Consider the following 18,247-nt stretch of genomic DNA (forward strand, 5'->3'; position numbering starts at 1 on the left):
CTGTTATCATAGAAATGCTTCCAGCTGACTTCGAAACTACGTGTGCATGTCGTCTGCTCTCGCCACGAGACGGCATGGCAGCAAATCAACATATCGTCGAAGGCTGCTATGTCCCTGATTTGCTGACAATGCTCTTAGCTTTGGCTGCATGGAATCGATGAGATGGATTATATAAGTTATAAAGCTCTGTCCAGAGAGCATTCTAGCACAAGAAATTTTGAAAGGTACAGAGGTAGCTTTGATAGAAACAAATGAAATGTGTGAGGGGACAAGCTGCATTCCCCACAACAGAAGCTCTCTCCCATTGCTTTGACCAGCATTTACAAGCTACATTCCTTCCTGCCTTCTCCCTAGCCCACATGACATCGGCATCACGACCCCTCCCCCCCCCCCCTTTTTTTTTACAATGTACCTGTATATAGCTGCTCTCCGGCGGTGGTCGATGTCTGTCCATATCGTCGACACGAAAAAATTTTTGGCTCTAGCTTCTCGCGAATGCTCTGTAGCTCTCAATCTAATGTAGGTATCTTGAAAAAAATCATACTGAAATTGTCCACTAAGACAACTCTGTCATTACGCCGAGTTTCATTTACTTATCATAATTAGTTAGTTCACAGTGAAGTTGTAAATGTTACAGAATTCCTGTCTGCTGTCAATACATGGCCGTCTACGGAGGGAGTATGGTTACAGAAAACGGTTGTAACTCTTGTTTTATCGAAACTATCCTGAAACAAACCATACTGAAATTGGCTGCTATGACAACGCTATCATTATGCCGAGTTTCATCTACTTTTCATAATGACATAGTTCACAGTGAAGTTGTAAATATTGTGGGATTCCTGTCTGCCATGCGGTGGTACTTGTACACATCACTACTTCATAAAAGAATAAGAATAACTTACTCCACAGTCAAAAGATGTATTCGTTGTCCGTGTCCGATAATAATAATAATAATAATAATAATAATAATAATAATAATAATACCTATATATACATAGATGCGTCGGTTGGGGTAAAACTCACCATGGCTTCGCTGCTCGTCTTTCTTTAGAGTAGAAGGGCTGATAATAATTTCCTTTTTCTTTTTCTTGGTGCGCAATTAATTTTCCAGTTACTGTCTAGCGCACTTTGCATTTTTTTGGAAATACCCAAGTTGTTCATGTTACTGGTGCTATTTGCACACTGTAAGCACCATGTCTGACATGGAAGCACAAGATATGATGTCGTCTCTGCTAGCAGGGAGTCAGGCTCTCCTGAGGTGGAGGGTGTGCAAACTTTCATTTGAATTTTCATCCACTTTTGCAGCATACATCGGTGTTATACTTTGCAAACATGACCTTTATTGTGTGATCTATTCACTGTACGTCTGTTTGCCATGCCCACACCTTGTGAGGGGCTGGCTCTATAATATAGTTGATTTCTGTTAATTCGATCATAATGAGACTGACAGGATTGATGAAATTATCCGGCTAGCTGTATTAAAGAAGAGGCAGAAAAAACCTCCACACAACACTGTTTAATTTGGCAGTATTTATTTAATTATAACACACCCCCAAATATAATGTGCACCCGATAGTACAACTCAAAAAGGGAAAAAAGGACAATCCCCTCAATCTTGGCAATCATAAATAAGCTGAATCCTTGAGAGTTTATTTTTACAGAATAATGTCCATCATCATCAATGTCAAGACAGCTTTTTATCGCTATCTATGAACAACACGTCACTCTCCTTGCATTCCACTACGTTTGGTATTCTGCATTTCTGAAATTACTCCGTTATAATCAAACGTGGGATGGTGGCCTCGGGGGTTGTTCTACAGGAGGGCGAGCTTGGACGGCCTACCCCCCCAAATTTCTTTCTGGCCTCCATCTCCCCCCCTCCTACCACCATGAAGGGAGCAGTGAGGAAGTACTAGATTCCTGCACCTTCAACAAAAATAGAGAATCATGATCTGCCTCAACCGAAAAATCCTGGTATTGCCCCTGGGTGGCCCATGCTTAGACTATGCCAGTTCATCCTACCATGCACCATTTCTAGAGCAACATAAAATATCAAGTTTGCAGGGAGTTCATTGTGTAAAAGAGGATATCAGGCTCACATATATCAACACATGCCTGTAATACCGTTCACAAGTATACATCTAGGCAACTAAGGAGCTTGTAAATGAACTGCTCTCAATCATCTCGAGCACCTTGGCAATGACAGTAATGCGACAAGGCAACAGCATGTTAGCAGATGCGCATACCTTGTTGTGTTGGCTGAAGGAGGGAAGTGTGGTATGTTCTACAGCACCGCATGGCCTACCACAATAGTTCAGTGGCTACGGCGTGGCACTGCTGAGCAGCACAATGCCACAGCCACTGCCTGCCTTGACGGCCACATTCTGATGGGCATGGAATGCAAATGCGCTCATGTACTTAAATTTAGGTGCATGTTAAAGAACCTCAGGTGATTGAAATTAATCCAGAGCCCCTCACTGCGGTGTGCCTCATTATCTGCTTTGGCACGTAAGACCCCAGAATTTAATTAATTTTTAAATAGCAGCACTGTACGTTGTTTTCAACTGATATAAACATAGTGAAACTGGCCAAATAATCAATCTGAGCAAATTCATATATAGCCCGCCTAAAAGTTAGTCATTGTGATTGAGTGACTGGAGATTATTAAGTACAAGCTATGCGCCCCTTGCGTTCCTCCACAAATTGGTATCCCTGTGCGACAACCACAGCTATACTGCAGCAAAGTCATTTGAGACAGTCCTCACATCCATTGTTCTGTCTTCCTTGAGGTTCCACTAAGTGTTTGCATCTCTTACATATCTGAAAGAAACGGATATTCGACAACTTTGAATAGTGAATTCTCAATTCGAATATATATGAAGGGAATAGTAGGGACTATTCGATTCGTAATCGAAATTTAGAATATTCACATCCCTAAAAATGAGCTTTCGTAAATGAAGTCTGAAAGTGGGGCTACATTGTTATGCCAATGCTGTGAACATAGTTTCAGTTTTGTATCCAGTTGTAGCACGCAAGGCTTTTGGACAAATTTTCTTTGGAAAAACTGCATGCAGTTAATCAGCTAAATATGGTAATCTTTTGTTTTGAGCTGCTATTTTCACTTTGAAGTGATGATGACAATGCTGACATTTTCATATAATAAATGTTTGTTTTTAAATATAGTATTGAATTACTTCTCTAAGCTTGTTTATTTGGCTCCTGATCTCTTTTTTTTCTTTGTTGTGCACCAACTTAGAATGCTTGTATGCTTTTTTTGGGCACATTAATAAACAATTGGTGGTTTTGATGAGAGATAATGTCTTCGACGCATTCACTGTCCCTTAGTACTGCCAAGATAAACGCTACAGCCATTGGGGGTCACCAGTGTGGTCAGGAGCTTGTGTGCTAACCAGTCAAGTTTGAATTATTAGGCAAGGGCTTATTTCATTACTGAAGTAACAAAAGTTATGGCCCATGGAAATATATGAGCATCACCTGGGACCTTCACTTACATTACACTCTGGAGTTTTACGTGAAAAACCACAATGTGATGGATGAGGCATGCCGTAGTGGGGGACTACAGATTAATTTTGACGACCTGGGGTTCTTTGCACCCAATGCGCGGCACACGGGTGTTTTTGTATTTTGCCCCCATCGAAATGCAGCCGTTGTGGCTGGGGTTTGATTCAGTGCCCTCGGGCTTAGCAGGGCAACACCAAAGCCACTACACCACCATGGCGGGTTCCTTCACTTGGGATTGAATTAATCGGAGTCCAATTGATTAATCTGTACTGTACTGACATTTTCTCTGCAGTGACTCTGCAGATAGACCTCGTATTAGTTAGAGGCATAATTTGTGCTAACACTAGTTTATTTGTGGCTAACGCAAACAAAATATGGTCTTATTGGTTTTTAATGTATTGTGCCATATAAATCAATCAATCAAATATATGCATGGGAGCTGAGCAGCAAGTGCATTTACTTATCCATCTGACCCATTGACTGTTGAATGTGTACCCACATGATATTTTTGACATCTAAATTTTTGTGTCAAGTTAAGCTCCTGGACCTTAATTTAAAGCTGAAAAAGAATGAATAGTTAGTATAATTCTTTAAAGCAAGAGCTCTCTTACTCATATATAAAGCATTTAAACTGTCTTCCTTCTTAGGCTTTGCCTCTTACAAGTTTATAAATTAGAGGTTTGTCAACTAGAACTGTCCAACTGGTCAACTAACCATCAGATTAATTAATCACTGGTTTAATTGTGACTATAAGCTTGTGAACCAGTTAATTGATGGAAGCCATGTGGCAGACACCCAGTTTCTGAATATGTTGTGTGGAGCATTATGGGGCTCTTTTCTGTGTTCCTTTAACTTGTCTTCCAACACAGTATATGAGTTGCAGTTATTTTAATTCACAGGCAGTACATTGGGAAAGTGTAATGGATAAAGTTAGCAAGGAAAGACAAAAGGTAGCCATTCTGTAAGCATCAGATGTCTATAACCTGGCAGTAATAATAGCTGGATAGTACTAAATAAGCAAGTTTGTCATTTTTCCAGATGTTATACTTGTAAATCAATACAAAAATGATAAATTGACAAATTAGTTTTTTAAGGCTAATAAGTAATGTCTGATGCGTTGTAAATATCAAAAGCAACATTCTTGTTTTTTTTTTTTTTTTTGTTAATATATGTGGCAGAATTGTTTATTTTTTATCCCAAACGTTGTCTCGCTCTTTCCCTTCTTGTTGGTAATTTGTTATTGCTGAAGGTTGTGTTGTATGTGCCTACAAATGCTAGTGAGCTCGACTAATTTTGGTACTGTATGCTGGTTCAAAAAAGTCACTGGACTCGGCCCTCCCGGACTGAGTCCACTGACCTCGCATCGTTTCTAGAGAATCCTTAGCGGCCCGACGCACTGTTTGCGATATATATATATATATATATATATATATATATATATATATTCGTTCTCTTTCACGGTTTCGTGGGTGGTTCGGGTGGTGCACGTAAGTGGACTGTGCAGAGAGACGGCAGGGAGCTCGAGCGGTAGCTTTCTCTCTGTCGTCTGTTCCTTCTTACCGTTGGTGGTCGGTATTGTATGGATGAGCTCCGTTGGCCTACATACTGCTGGCCTTACTTTCACGGGGCGCGGGCACGGCGCCTTATTTGTTTTCCCTTTCCGCGCGAAGGCGCGCGCGTGGCACAGAACTTGCCGTTGCGCCCGCCAAGGCGTTGTCTGTCGTCAGCGCAGGCATTCTTTGTGGCCTACTTCGCGGCCGACAAGGTGAGACGCCGTTGTGTAACCGCCACGAGCAAGAAGTGACGCGGGTTTGTCGCCCAGTGAGCCGCCGCGACTGCAGTGCACGACCGTCACTGAGGATGACGGAGGGGCGGAGGGGATGGGGTATGTCTACGTCTCTTTGAACGTGAGGTCGATGCCCGGTGTGCGCTTTTCGTCATTGCGGCCTTTTTTCTTTTTTTGGCCGTCACTCAAGGAGGCTCCCCGCAATCGGCCCAATGCCGGCATCGGGCGCGCGCCCTTCTTTTCCAGACAGAAAAGCGCGTGATTGACGTTGCCGAATACGGCTACTGCCGCAATCTGTTGGCCGCGAAGAAGAAAGCAGAGAAAGGGGGGCACAGGTGAACGGGCCTCGCCGCTGGTCAGAGCGCGGCCGCCAAGCTGGCGGGCGTCGGTCGTTGCTCCTCGACGACCTACTTCGAAGCCCTCGGCGGGACGCTGACTTCGCTGTGACCAATCCTGGCTGCTCTGTTTGAACGGAGAGGTTCATTGGCACCACTTGGGTCATGGACAGTGCATTCCGGGCTGCTTGAAGTCCCAGCTTGTGTTCGCACAGCTGCACTTAGCGTCTCTCGCCAGGCCCCACCAGTTGTGTTCGGGGACACGGCGCCAGCTGCTGTATAAACACATTGGGTTCCGCATCATCCGAGTGCCAGGCACCGCACATTGGGGTAGAACACTCGCTTAGAAGGTAGCGAAGAATTTCCTCTTTGGGTGGACAGTGTTACTGATGTGTAGGCCGCTTCCCACGTGGAGGGCACAGTTTTGGGAAGCGTTTCCCCAAACAGGTCGGCGTGCTCACTTATGAGTCGACTCAGAGTCGTAGCGGCCTGTGAGTCTGGGTGAGTCCTAGGAGGTGTGAGTCTGAGCGAGTGAAAGTAAGCCAGCAGGATTGAGTCTGAGTTCCGGTGATTCGGAGCTTGTGTGATCCTGAGTGAGTTCCAGTATTAAACATGCATTAAGTCTGAACGATATATCGATTGTTAAGTGACGAGACTACGTGCGATGCTGAGTCCACATAACCTCGAATGAATCTGACTACGCTTGTGTGTTCACACCCGTAGGATCCATTAGGCCTGATGACATGCGAATAAATTATTTGTGTCCATTAAATTAAATTGTTGAGATGTTAGGTGTCACTTCTTAGAGGCACACTAAAGAGAAAAATGATTTCTTCAGCATCAGTAAATTACCTTTCTACAACACCAAAAACACCACTCTTACCACGATAAGACTCTTGGTAAGCCAGAAAAGTGCAACAAGGAAAGACGGGTGGCGACGCCTCCATGAATCACATGGTTGCTGTGACGTCATGGATTTTGATGGCATCTTCTAGGGCCAACTTAATTATATAGCGGTGCAGACTGACTATATTGTGTTCTAAAGGAACCAACTATTACACATGCGAAGTTTCGGGAACCTTTACTCAGCCAACGCGGCCCAAATGCGAAAACATACTTTGGAATCCCTGACGTTACTTTGACGTGCCGGCGTCGGGGTTTCGGCGCGAAATTCAAGTACTGATACTTCGGCCTTCATTTTTAACACCTTAGCGGAAATGATGGAAGCACACCTCGCCGCACAATACGAAAGACTATCAGGCACTGAAACGGGACGTTTCATCCTAAAGAAGGCAGGAATACAATATGAAGGAATCCGTGCACACACCTTGCCAATTCCAAGACACGTGCCCGAACACTTAATAGTCCATCCTCTGCCCAAAAACATGCATCCACACTACGATACAGACAGAAGAAAGGCTAGGGCACAAAAACTTCACGAAAGATTTTCAGTTCAGAAAGGCACGGCGCATGTGGACGTGGCAGAACACGCGGACAGAGACGCCTTTTCGCTGGCAGTTGTCGATCATCGAGGTTCTCCCCTCGCATCGGCGACAATCGATAAAACAAAATTTCCGGAGGAGGCCGAAGAAGCTGCCATAGCTTTAGCCATTACCTCCACCACTGCCAAATACATCATCATCGACTCTAAAACCGCAATTCGAAATTTTTGCAAAGGAAGGGCCCACTCAGCAGCCATTAAAATATTACAAAATATCTCCAATACCCGCCAGGTCACATTGATCTGGGTCCCCGCCCATTCGGGCCATCCTGGAAATGAGGCGGCGCACCAATTTGCCCGAGGATTCGTAGTTAACCGGGAGGTGCGTTACCCCGAGCTCAGGTCGGCCAAGGAGCGAATAACCACCTACAAAGAAATTACTACCCACTTCAAGAAAGAAAGACAAATCTTGCCAGAACCACATAGATCTCTAAGTAAAACACAACAAGTCAGTTGGTGGCAGCTCCAAACAGACACTTTCTTTAATCCGTACATATACTCCATGTGGTTCCCAGAGCAGTTCAGCCCCGTCTGTTCTCTCTGGGCACCATAAATAAGGCAGACACACCACACATCCTATACTCATGTAATCAAGACAAGCCGTCGAACAGTCTGCAGCTCTCTACCCAATCGCAGTGGGAGGCCGCGCTGCTCAGCTCGGACCCGGAGGTTCAACTCCGAGTCACGGAGCGGGCCGAAGAGGTCGCCGAACGACATCGTCGGTCGGCCACCTGGCGTCCGGCCTAGGAGCCCACCGCGGGGAGGGGAACGTCACCCCAACTCCCGCCTAAGACCTCTTCTTTAATAAAGTTTATCTCCTCCTCCTTTTCACATCTAATAACCACACTATTATTTTGAAATGACTGCCTGCAGGGTTCTCAAACAATGCTTTATTAGTCTAAATTTATTTATCGTTTCGCTTTAAGGTCCCTTTAAACAGCGTACACACTTCAGTATGTTGCACCTGCAAGAGGTCAACGCAATCAGCAATTTGACACCGTTACGTATACAGTGTGATCTGGGGAATCTGAGCCAAATGAGTTCTCGATACCGGTTGAATCCGTGATCCTATATAAGTCTGAGTGAATCTAAGCCCTTTATTCGGCGAGTCGCGTTAAGTCGGGAGTCCATGAGTCTGACTCATAAGTTCGTGACCCTGGATCATATTTTAATGAGTGCTTTCTTAGCTAAAAAATTATTTTATGAGTAGGCGAGAGCGAGTCTTGTTTATTTGGCCGACCCGTGGCCTTCAACCAAGCCGTGTGTGTGGGAGCACAAAAGCACCGCGGTGCTGGCAGTTTTCGCCTCTTCGGTACCGTAGTTACTAATTTACGTTGCTTACCCGTGTTGTGGCCATTCCTTAGGCGAAAAGTTCGCGGACACTGTTAGCGGACGTTGTTGGCTTCTTGTGATATGACTAATAAAAATCGGGCCCCTCTGTTTCCTTTCTTCTCATCCATTACATAGCGAGGGTCTCGAATCCTGCAGCATTGATGCCTTCAGGTAGCATGTGTGGGTTTATTGACCGGTTGCCTGTACCCAAAAAGTTCTCGTGCACGTGACGCCAGCGGCAGAAAGTATGTGCCACATCCGCCGCCAAGTCTTGTGAGTGGTGGCGCTGGCTGACACTCCCAGGGTTAATTCTAGTAGATATATATAAGTACCCCGGAAAGTGGGTGGGAAGACGACGCCACGGTAGCTCAATGGTAAGAGCATTGCACGCGTAATGCGAAGACGTGGGTTCGTATCCCACCTGCGGCCAGTTGTTTTTTCATCCCCGTTCATTTCCGTTAATTTATCATTTTTAAATTCTATTATTAAGTAGAAGTAACTTCCCCTGTGCTGTCCGTGGTGTCCTTGTTGGTTTATGATATGACTAACAGAAATCGGTCCCCGCTGTTTCCTTTCTTCTCGTTCAATAAATAAGCCTTTTTTTACGTATAGCTTTCGTTTGACTTTTTAATTATTTTTTTAATAAAGAAATATTCATATTCAATTCGATTATAATGTTGCACTATTCCAACGCTCCTAGTTTTTACCCCTGCTTCGCATCGTCGCAGCGACGGTGAGGTGCGACTGTGCTCACAGTCGCAATCACAGCGCTCAATAGACGCACAGTTATGTGTACCATGAATTGTGTGCACACTTGTATGTAGAGGACACATTGCAATACATACAACATCTTGTTTCGCGCGCATAACTACGTTCGCGTCCATATGTAGGGCCTTTCTTTTTCTATTTCTCTCGAGTATTTCCTCTATACTTACGGGAGACCTACTGTGCCATCAGCATTGAAACACTTGTACCTTTTGATATAAGCTATCACAAAACCCTGCTTTCTTCTTGTTTCCTTCTTGGATTTATGAAATACTGCCGTTCTGTTTGTAATATCCCAACAGGACACTGAAGCGTGGCGACATAATGATTTGGGCATAATGGTTTTTGCCCTGATAGACGCTAACACCTGTAAATGGCCGCGTAATAACAGACTTTCGCAAACTGTGCGTCCCATTTGTTTACACCGTCGACTTCCCCGTTGAATATTCGTTGCATCCGCTGCGGGCTGTCCCACATTATAAGTGGAGCCAATTTGGGCGGGAAAAAAATATCCCTAGTGCTTGGATGCAATTCACCTATCGCTAGAGGTTGTGTTGCGCAAGTAGGAATAGGTTTTCCTGTTTGCGCGGGTAAAAGCATTTCAGGTTGGTCAGTGACGTTCCTATTTATTGAAGGTATGGGAGACATTGCAAGATTCAAGTACAGCGTCGAATGAAACACCTTGCGTATTCCGGAAGGATGTAATTGTCTTAAACTTCATTTCGGTGCTTTAAAAAGGAGCGCTAAAATGGTGAAGTGCCTGTAATTAAAAGGTCGCTGAGGAGAAACACTAAACCAGCTTAGACTGCTAAACTATTCATTAAAAGCTCTATTTTTATTATCGCTGTAATATGATGATTATAAGAGAAAATGAAGGTAAAGGTTCCATTTCCTGAATTTCGCGTCGAAATCCCAGTGCTGGTATACATTCGTGTGACGTCATAGATGTCAATATATCTTTTCGTATTTGGGCCTATAGAGACCCGCCGTTATTGCTCAGTGTCTATGGTGTTGGGCTGCTAAGCACGAGGTCCCGGGATCGAATCCCGACCACGGCGGCCTCATTTCGATGGGGCGAAATGCGAAAACACACGTGTACTTAGATTTTAGGTGCACATTACAGAACCCCAGGTGGTCATAATTTCCGGAGTCCCCCACTACGGCGTGCCTCATAATCAGAAAGAGGTTTTGGCACGTAAGCCTCCATAATTTTATTTAATTTGGGCCCATTGAGTTTCATACAATTCACTAGGGTTGAGGATTGGGCGAGTTGGTATTGCATCCTAGAACTGGTACAGTGCAACATACAAAGGAAGAAACAAGCCGAGCCGACCAAATAAAGGAACAGAGCGCTGACTTCCAACTGGTTTATTAGCGAGTTGCACGAAACATATACCTACAAGAAAGCATCAGGACAAGTCATCACAATACTTCACAAAACGTCACACCGATAGAAGGCTACACCATCATGGGTCACAGAACGCGCAATTTCGTCATGCAAGGTTAAACTGATCAAGAAACTTTAAAGAGCACTCCCTTGATCTTTTGCTTTCAGACAAAGAAGGTGGATTTGCGTTTTTGCCTAATTCTTTGTTCCTCACGAAAGCTACCACTGCCGTTGATTCTGTCTTTCGACCCGTGGTTGCCATTTCGTTGCCCAAAGTTAAATCCGAAGCAAAAAAGCTGGGCAACGCGTTGGGTTTCGAAAAACTGTCCAAAGCAGTCGATAAGTGCAAGAAATTGAGCCTTGACATGTTTTTCACGGCCAAGACACATAAAATTGACTGCCCCTTGCGGGTTATTGTAACAGAAAGAGGGACGTGGCAGAAATCCGTGGCACTGTTTTTACAAAAGAAATTGAACTTGCTTACTGTGGACGACCCTATTTTAATAAGGAACTCGGACGCTTTGACAGACTTCCTCAAAGAGAATAACAAGGGCTTACAAGCTTTTTCAGTAGACATAAAAGATTTATATTATTCTTTACCGCACGACAAGTTGTTGAAGTGTGTTGAGGACGCCATTGATTCCTTTGGTGTAATAGCTTTCCAGAATCGCACCGGTGTTCATAACAGCAGCCTCACTGAACTTTTATCGTTTTACCTAAAATCGACTTTTCTATCTTTTAATGACCGGGCCAACATCCAAAACAGTGGTGTGTCCATTGGCTCATGCCTGGCCCCTGTCTTAAGTGACATCTACCTTGCTCATCATGGCCGGCTGCTATTGAGCATGCTAGATAAACAAATTGTCGTCAAATTATGCCGTTTTGTAGGCGAGTTCTTGGTCTTTGTAGATTGCGACAACGCTGCTTTCCAGTCCACATCAGACGAAATTGTGAAAACTTTTAACAGTTGCTTTCATCCGCTTGTGTTCACCCATGAGATGCCCACTGACAACAGCTTACGATTTTTAGACCTCAATTTACTTCTTTCACATGGCCATGTATGCTGGATGTATTAACCGAGAAACGGGAAACCTCTTTTATCATTTAACTCAGCCCATTCTAAGCTGGTTAAGCGAAGCATAACTATTCATTGTCTCACAAATGCCCTCAGGAAATCCTGTCATCATACCATGCAGCGCAGCTTTGCAGGTCAAGTTGATCGACTTTTGTGTGCCGGGTACCCGGCCACTCTACTGTCGGCCATAGCTGAAAAGCTATTAAAGCAGCTAAAGAAGGATAGTGACACGGAATCTCAACAAAGAAATAGTGATCACAAGAGGCCGGTAGTCATACCATATTTGCATAACGTCTCTCACAGATTAAAAAAGATTGGCCGCAAGGGTAACGTGGAAGTAGTGTTTTCTGCGCCGGTTACGCTACGCAGGCTCTGTACTGTCGTAAATGCGCTCCATCCGCGCACTACTGTCTGTTCGACCATGCAAAAGAAGCGTTTTCAGTCATGCGTTGTTGGAGTTGTTTATTCAATTCCGCTATCATGCGGGAAGCGATATATAGGTCAAACGGGTCCCTGCCTTAATGAAAGGCTAAAAGAACATAATTACAATGTGCACCGGGCTATACATACTTAGGAATTCACTGTCGCGACTGTGGATGTAAACCGAATTTTTGTCGGTGTGAAGTGCTAAAAAAGCACCGATCACAACTTACGCGGGAGATCATTGAAGCTGATCTCATAACAAGGGCTGGCAGCACGTGCGTTAGCGCGCCATCTTTGTGCTTATCTCCACAGGAAGCAATATTTCTTGATCAGTTTAACCTTGCATGACGAAATGCGCGTTATGTGAGCCATGATGGTGTAGCCTTCTATCGGTGTGACGTTTTGTGAAGTATTGTGATGACTTGTCCTGATACTTTCTTGTAGGTATATATTTCGTGCAACTCGCTAATAAACCAGTTGGAAGTCAGCGCTCTGTTCCTTTATCTGGCCGGCTCGGCTTCTTTCTTCCTTTGTATGTGGCGCTGTACCAGTTCTATAATTCATACAATTACTAGAGGGAACTGTGGCGCAAGTGTCTATGGGAGCTACAAGCAGGGTGGTTTAGCCAGCATGGAAATGATGGTTGGTATACGTGGATTGCCTAAGCTTCGGCCTTCTGGATTTAAATGGATTCGTGACTTTGCAAAGTGATCATTTTTAAGAGCGTACTGAATTACAAATAATTGAACAAACATTATTAAAATTGTTCCGACGAACACGGGGGCTCTAGCACAGAAGCCCGATATTGAAACTGTTACGCCACGGGCGCATGGACAAGTGGAACCAATGCAATTAGCAGCGATTATGCGTGCTTGCACTCTTTATCTTCTTCATTAAAAAAAGTATAAATTGCTTTGAAATTGAGATCAATTTAGGACCAGACAAAGCGTAATAAACGAAACCACAAGCACAAAGATCCGACAAATCTATGCACTACCCATCATTCCCATGGTGGCTGAGCGATCGCAGAGTCAGAGTGGTTGCCTCTAGTAATTGTAGGAGGCTCTACGTTTGGGCCGTTGTGGCTCATCGAAAGTTCTTGAGTCGCTACTTGAAATGACTGGATTTTTCTTTTTTTTTCTTTCAATGTAAAATGTAGTCCATCTTTACCGATGAAAAATTAAATAGGCTCCAGCCGTCAAAATCCATGACGAGGCGCGAGTCGGTGCGGAAATTTCAAGGCGGCGTTGCCACCTATCTTTTGTTCTTGCGTCTTTTCTGGCTAACTCTTGTCACGTGCCTTTGTTGCTATTTTAGAAGGGTAATTTAACAATATAGCTGAAGTAATCTTTGTTCCCTTTAGGGTCCCTTTAATGTTTACAAATGAGAGGAAGCAGGAAAAAGCTAAATACCTTGGCTACTTAGGCTATTATAGAGTAGTGCATATCAGGGTGCACTTTGAATTTGCGCGTGGAAGTTAATCTTCTTCGTGGCTATAGTGACTGCGCCAGAGGAAGGCGACGCGTGGCAGGCTAGGATTTCTTCTGCCGTTTCTAGGTTAACCAGCTTAACATTACAGTGACTAAATGTAGACAGCGTGCGCCCTCCTTCGATACCAGATTGTGTCAACCTCACCGTAAATGTTTTGTTCATGTCGGTCTTCTCGAGTCACTCGCGATATGTAGGCATATCTTTCTAGCTGAGATGAGGCGACTTAACTCCACAAAGTCCAACGCGTCATGTTTGCTTCGCCGAGTTTGATACCGAAAAATGCTTTTTAAGCGCTCGAAACGTAACACAAAGCCTATAGTAGTGTTTTTGATACTCTGGAAGGAGTTTCCAGTTTTGAATAGTTCAGCAAACAAATTATCAATTATTACACTACTTAAATTCTTACTCAAGTGAAAATGTCGAACCGAAAGAAATACCAGTTCTGTTCGGGTTTAGCGAGCCCCGAGTCTGTTTCGGTTCGTAGACGAAAAATTATAACAGGCTCGCGAACCGGTTCGATGTATTACATTTTTTCTTGCCCCGACGCGACATGCAGCAGATTGCTATCAATTTCTCCGCATGGCGCATATGCGCTAGTTAGGAGGAGGCATGGATGGGCTCCCTGGCAAATGTGGGAGGGGGGAGGGCAGCAATTGATCCTTTGACTTAAATGTCTATTAATCACGTTTAATGTTATATAGCTAAAGCAAAAAAGGGTACATTCTTAGGCAGTGCCGTCGCGAGAGCGTCATTGCACCTGCTGCTGCACCTCGACTCATCCATCCCTGCGCTTCCTTTTTCCCGCGTTTGCATTTATAGTCATCCATACTGAATACGTGAAAACCCATGGAAAGGGTTGGATACTTTTTTGTTAATGCGATTAGCATTCATTGCCTATTTCAGGCACTTTGAGTATATCCAGCTTCGCCATTCTATTGCCGTCATGGCCATGGCCGTCCCTGGCGAGCGAGTGTCATAGCAAAAGTGGGCTGATACCGGAGACAGCGTATGCCGCGTATTGCCGGAACAGTGGAAATTTCAGAATGACCGCAACATATTCTTAATAAACGTGTCTTCAGCAATACGCTGTGTCGTTGCATTGCTTGAATGCTTATCCCATTAACGCCGGTAGTTATCGTGCGATGCGTTCTGCCAGAGTGTTTTCCCTATAACGTGCAGTTTACGAATGAATTACACATTGCCCGTTGATGCAGAGAAATTTACATGTACCTTATAATAAATAGAGAGATCATTAGTGAGAATCGCAGCTACTGCGTGGGATTTGCGTAGCTTCCACACCTCATTGCCGTGACAGCAGCGCAGTTTCATTTTGCATCAGGTATTTAGCACAAGAGTGGTTGTGAGTGAACAGTGGCTTATGATCTGTGGTTTCGAAGGTAACGTGAATTCACATTGTTTTACCTTAGTTACAACTCCAAACTTCCAGTATGTAGCTAAGAAAGAAGCGAGCAATTCACAATTCGGTGAGTTAGCTGCTTTTTATAAGCAGGTGAAGATATTGATACTTCTGAACAGTGAACCAGGACGGTTTGTTCTTGGCCCCACGTATATTTTCCTTACGCTTCTACACGTGTTGCAGAGTCTTGCGCTGGCTATAAGGGCGGACCGAAAATCTAAACCAGGCTTGTTGTGCCCGAGAAAGATTTTGCAACTCGACGAGCGCTGTGCTTTGATTAGAGACGTCAAATGTGTGTTGAATTATTACGCGTAACGAAGGTAGATTCCGCGTGTTGTTTACAGCCGCGGTTACTGCGCACAGAGAAATTGACGGTATTCATTAGCAACAACAGTGTTATCGATAAAATCACTGAGTCATGCAGCTAAAGCCGCCAATATTCCTATTTTTCTTCCTCGAGGACCTGATCTTTTCTGATCTCCGCGTATCTACTGTGGATGTTTTATGGTTTATCTAGTTATAGTAACGAGCTGACCTACACTCTTAAAACGGTTGCACCCTTTGGGGTGTACAGTTGTCCCGCAACAATAATCGTCACCTGACTTGCTTGCGTTTCCTTTCTTGAAAACTCTGCACTCGCTACTTTCCTGTCGAGAATGCTGTGTCATGCTGATAACGCGCAAGCCGTTCATGACTGGGAAGTAGCGGGCTTGCAGCGTTAAAGAAAGGAAATGCGGGCAAAACAGATGATTATTGTTGTGGGACAAGATAAGCCCCAAAGGGTGTAATTTTTTTAAGAGCGTGCACTCTAAAAAATATGCACCCTTTGGGGCGTACACTTAGTCATAATTTAGTCACATATCGTGTATGTTTTATTTCATTGTTCTTTAAATAAGAGTTTCTATTGCTACTAGGTTGTATTTGTTGGTATATACCTGTAGTTTATACGAAGCTGCGCTGCTTGCTGCCAAATGCATGGTCAGTGGACGTTCTTGAGCCCATTTACGAGATTTTTTGACCACTGATCACATCATTGCCTTGTAAATATTAGTGATGGAAATAAGTTCGACAACCAGCAGCAGCGCGGTTTTAAAAATGCACGAACATCGGGGGTAAAAAGATAAAAAAGAGGTATATTTTTGGTTTTTCAAACGTTTTGTTTGAATCAACGAAAAGAACAGCCCTGGCCTTTCGATGCTCAGTTTCAGCGGCCGCTGCTATTGCATTTTGCCCTGCTTGTTTTAAGCGCATTAGAAATTGCCGAGGGGCGCCGTCCTGCCGAAGCAGTTCATTTAAACGCCATATAAAATGTGTTTTGCAATATAGGGTGGCAGTTGTAATAACCAATTTCTAAATACTAATGATCATTTCTAGTACTTCTTGTAGCACCCGATCCCTGCCGCCATCAAACCATATCACACTGTCTTTCTGTTAGGCACCGAGACAAGTGACACCGAATAGTCTGGTATAAGACCATACGCAGGCGAGAGAAAAGAGAACGACACTCCGGCGTGAGGTGTTCTCTCGTGTCTCGTCCGCATTCCGCTAATACAGTGTACAGTCTCAGCTGGCGATCAGCCTCTTACGCATTCACGGTATGCAGCGTGTACGCGCACGATATGCACGTTCCGAAGCTCGCAGCGAGAGGCGAACGCTGGCGCCGCTGTGTACTGAGTCCAGGAAGGGGCGTCTTCCGTGTACTACCTTCCTCGCACGCTCTGGCGTCTAACAATGGCGGAGCGTTGTTCGAACCCCACGAACGAGTGTTAAGCAACTTTCAATTAAGGCCGGCGCTGTATATAGAAAACAAATGAAGCCGCCGTGGTTACGGCGGACGTATAATGTCTTCAGGTGGACCGCGGGACACCAGGAAAATAGAGGGGAAAAAACAAGAAAGCAGGAACGCTGCGAGTTGCAGACAGTGCCTCAATTGCGAACAGCAGGAAAAAAATAGTGAGAAAACGGCGTCATGCCGTGTCCGGGAAGTGAACCCGGAACAGCGCACCTCCCACGGAGGTCGAATCCTTCCTGATAGTTGGGGCGAGCGTCTCGCCCTCTTGGTGCTTTGGCGTGACACTAATCGCGCGCTACAGGCCGCTTTACTTTTGTTAATTCTTTCAGACCAGCCCCTTAGAGCACGATGTGCATTGGCATACGTGCGCCTGGTGCGATGAGGTAACCACGCCATGCAGTGTCGCCCTCGCGGCCGGCGTGTCTGCGCTGGTCTGGGCACATTGCGTGGAGGACAACGGCGTCGCGGGCGAATGGACTGTCTGCGCATTGTGCCACCGGCAGGCGAAACGGTGCGGTGGTAGATGTACAAGACAAAAGCAACACTCGCTTAAGTGTCCCCAGCGCGCCCAAGCGCAAGGAGTTTGGACCGTTGCCAGAGATTGTCCTTGATGGGGGGGCGAAGGATGGGAGCATGCTATAGAGAACGCTGCGTGAAGCAAACAACGTCCAATACCGACTGTAACCGGAATACAAGACGGGGTAAGGGGGCGAAGGAATAAACGGAAAAGCGGTAGATGCTTGATAGAACGGCTGTTTTACTGCGCTGATTTGGACGGTCGACGACCTTGAGAGTTCTGTCTTGGCGAAGTGGCATGAGGCAGATCTGTCCTATTTCTGCGCAGAGAACCCAACGAGAGCGCGAACTGTTTTTCTTATCAACGCGATGACCCGAGCCGCTCTTGTTTACTGGCGAGAAAAACTAGGTGATTAGACGGGACATTTTGGGCCCGTATTTTGTTACGTCCCGTTTCGTTTTCAATTCTTTTCTTATCGTGTGTCGCGTCTAGCGGAAGATTGCGGCGATAACACCGGCTCGGCGCCAGCCGCGTCACGTCCGAACCAATGACGCAGGGCGAAGATAACGGAAAATGAAATGGAGATCGCTTGAAAATACTACCCTTGGATGGACATTTCTTTGAATGGAGCCGGGAAAACTGATGGCAGCAGATGTTTGTCATCTAGACGACTGTCAGGCGCTGGAGCTGACGTCAAAAGATGTCTGAGGGGCGTTTGAATTAAGCTGGTTTTTCCGCATTTCTTTCCCGGTGATGAACGTGTAATCGGTCGAAGGTGGTACGATGTTGCGCAACCAAAACGCTCGAGTGTTTGTTTTCCTTGCGCCATGACAAGACGAAGTAACTGATTATAGTCTGCTGACCGTTATAAGGCTGAGAAGCGTGTGGACGACCTGTGTTCTCG

General features: G+C 45.0%; 1 protein-coding gene and 1 non-coding gene across 2 annotated transcripts in view; both read left to right on the forward strand.

Moving 5' to 3' along the window:
* The window catches only part of Psf3 (DNA replication complex GINS protein Psf3), a 44,967-nt gene that overhangs the window by 13,213 nt on the left and 13,507 nt on the right, over nucleotides 1–18,247 (forward strand). The gene's annotated exons all lie outside the window — the stretch shown is intronic.
* Nucleotides 8,834–8,905, forward strand: TRNAT-CGU (transfer RNA threonine (anticodon CGU)). The gene has a single exon. It is a non-coding gene; the product is annotated as a tRNA-Thr (tRNA).

The sequence above is a fragment of the Dermacentor andersoni genome, chromosome 1 (genome assembly GCF_023375885.2).
Source record: "Dermacentor andersoni chromosome 1, qqDerAnde1_hic_scaffold, whole genome shotgun sequence".
NCBI classification, from domain to species: domain Eukaryota; kingdom Metazoa; phylum Arthropoda; class Arachnida; order Ixodida; family Ixodidae; genus Dermacentor; species Dermacentor andersoni.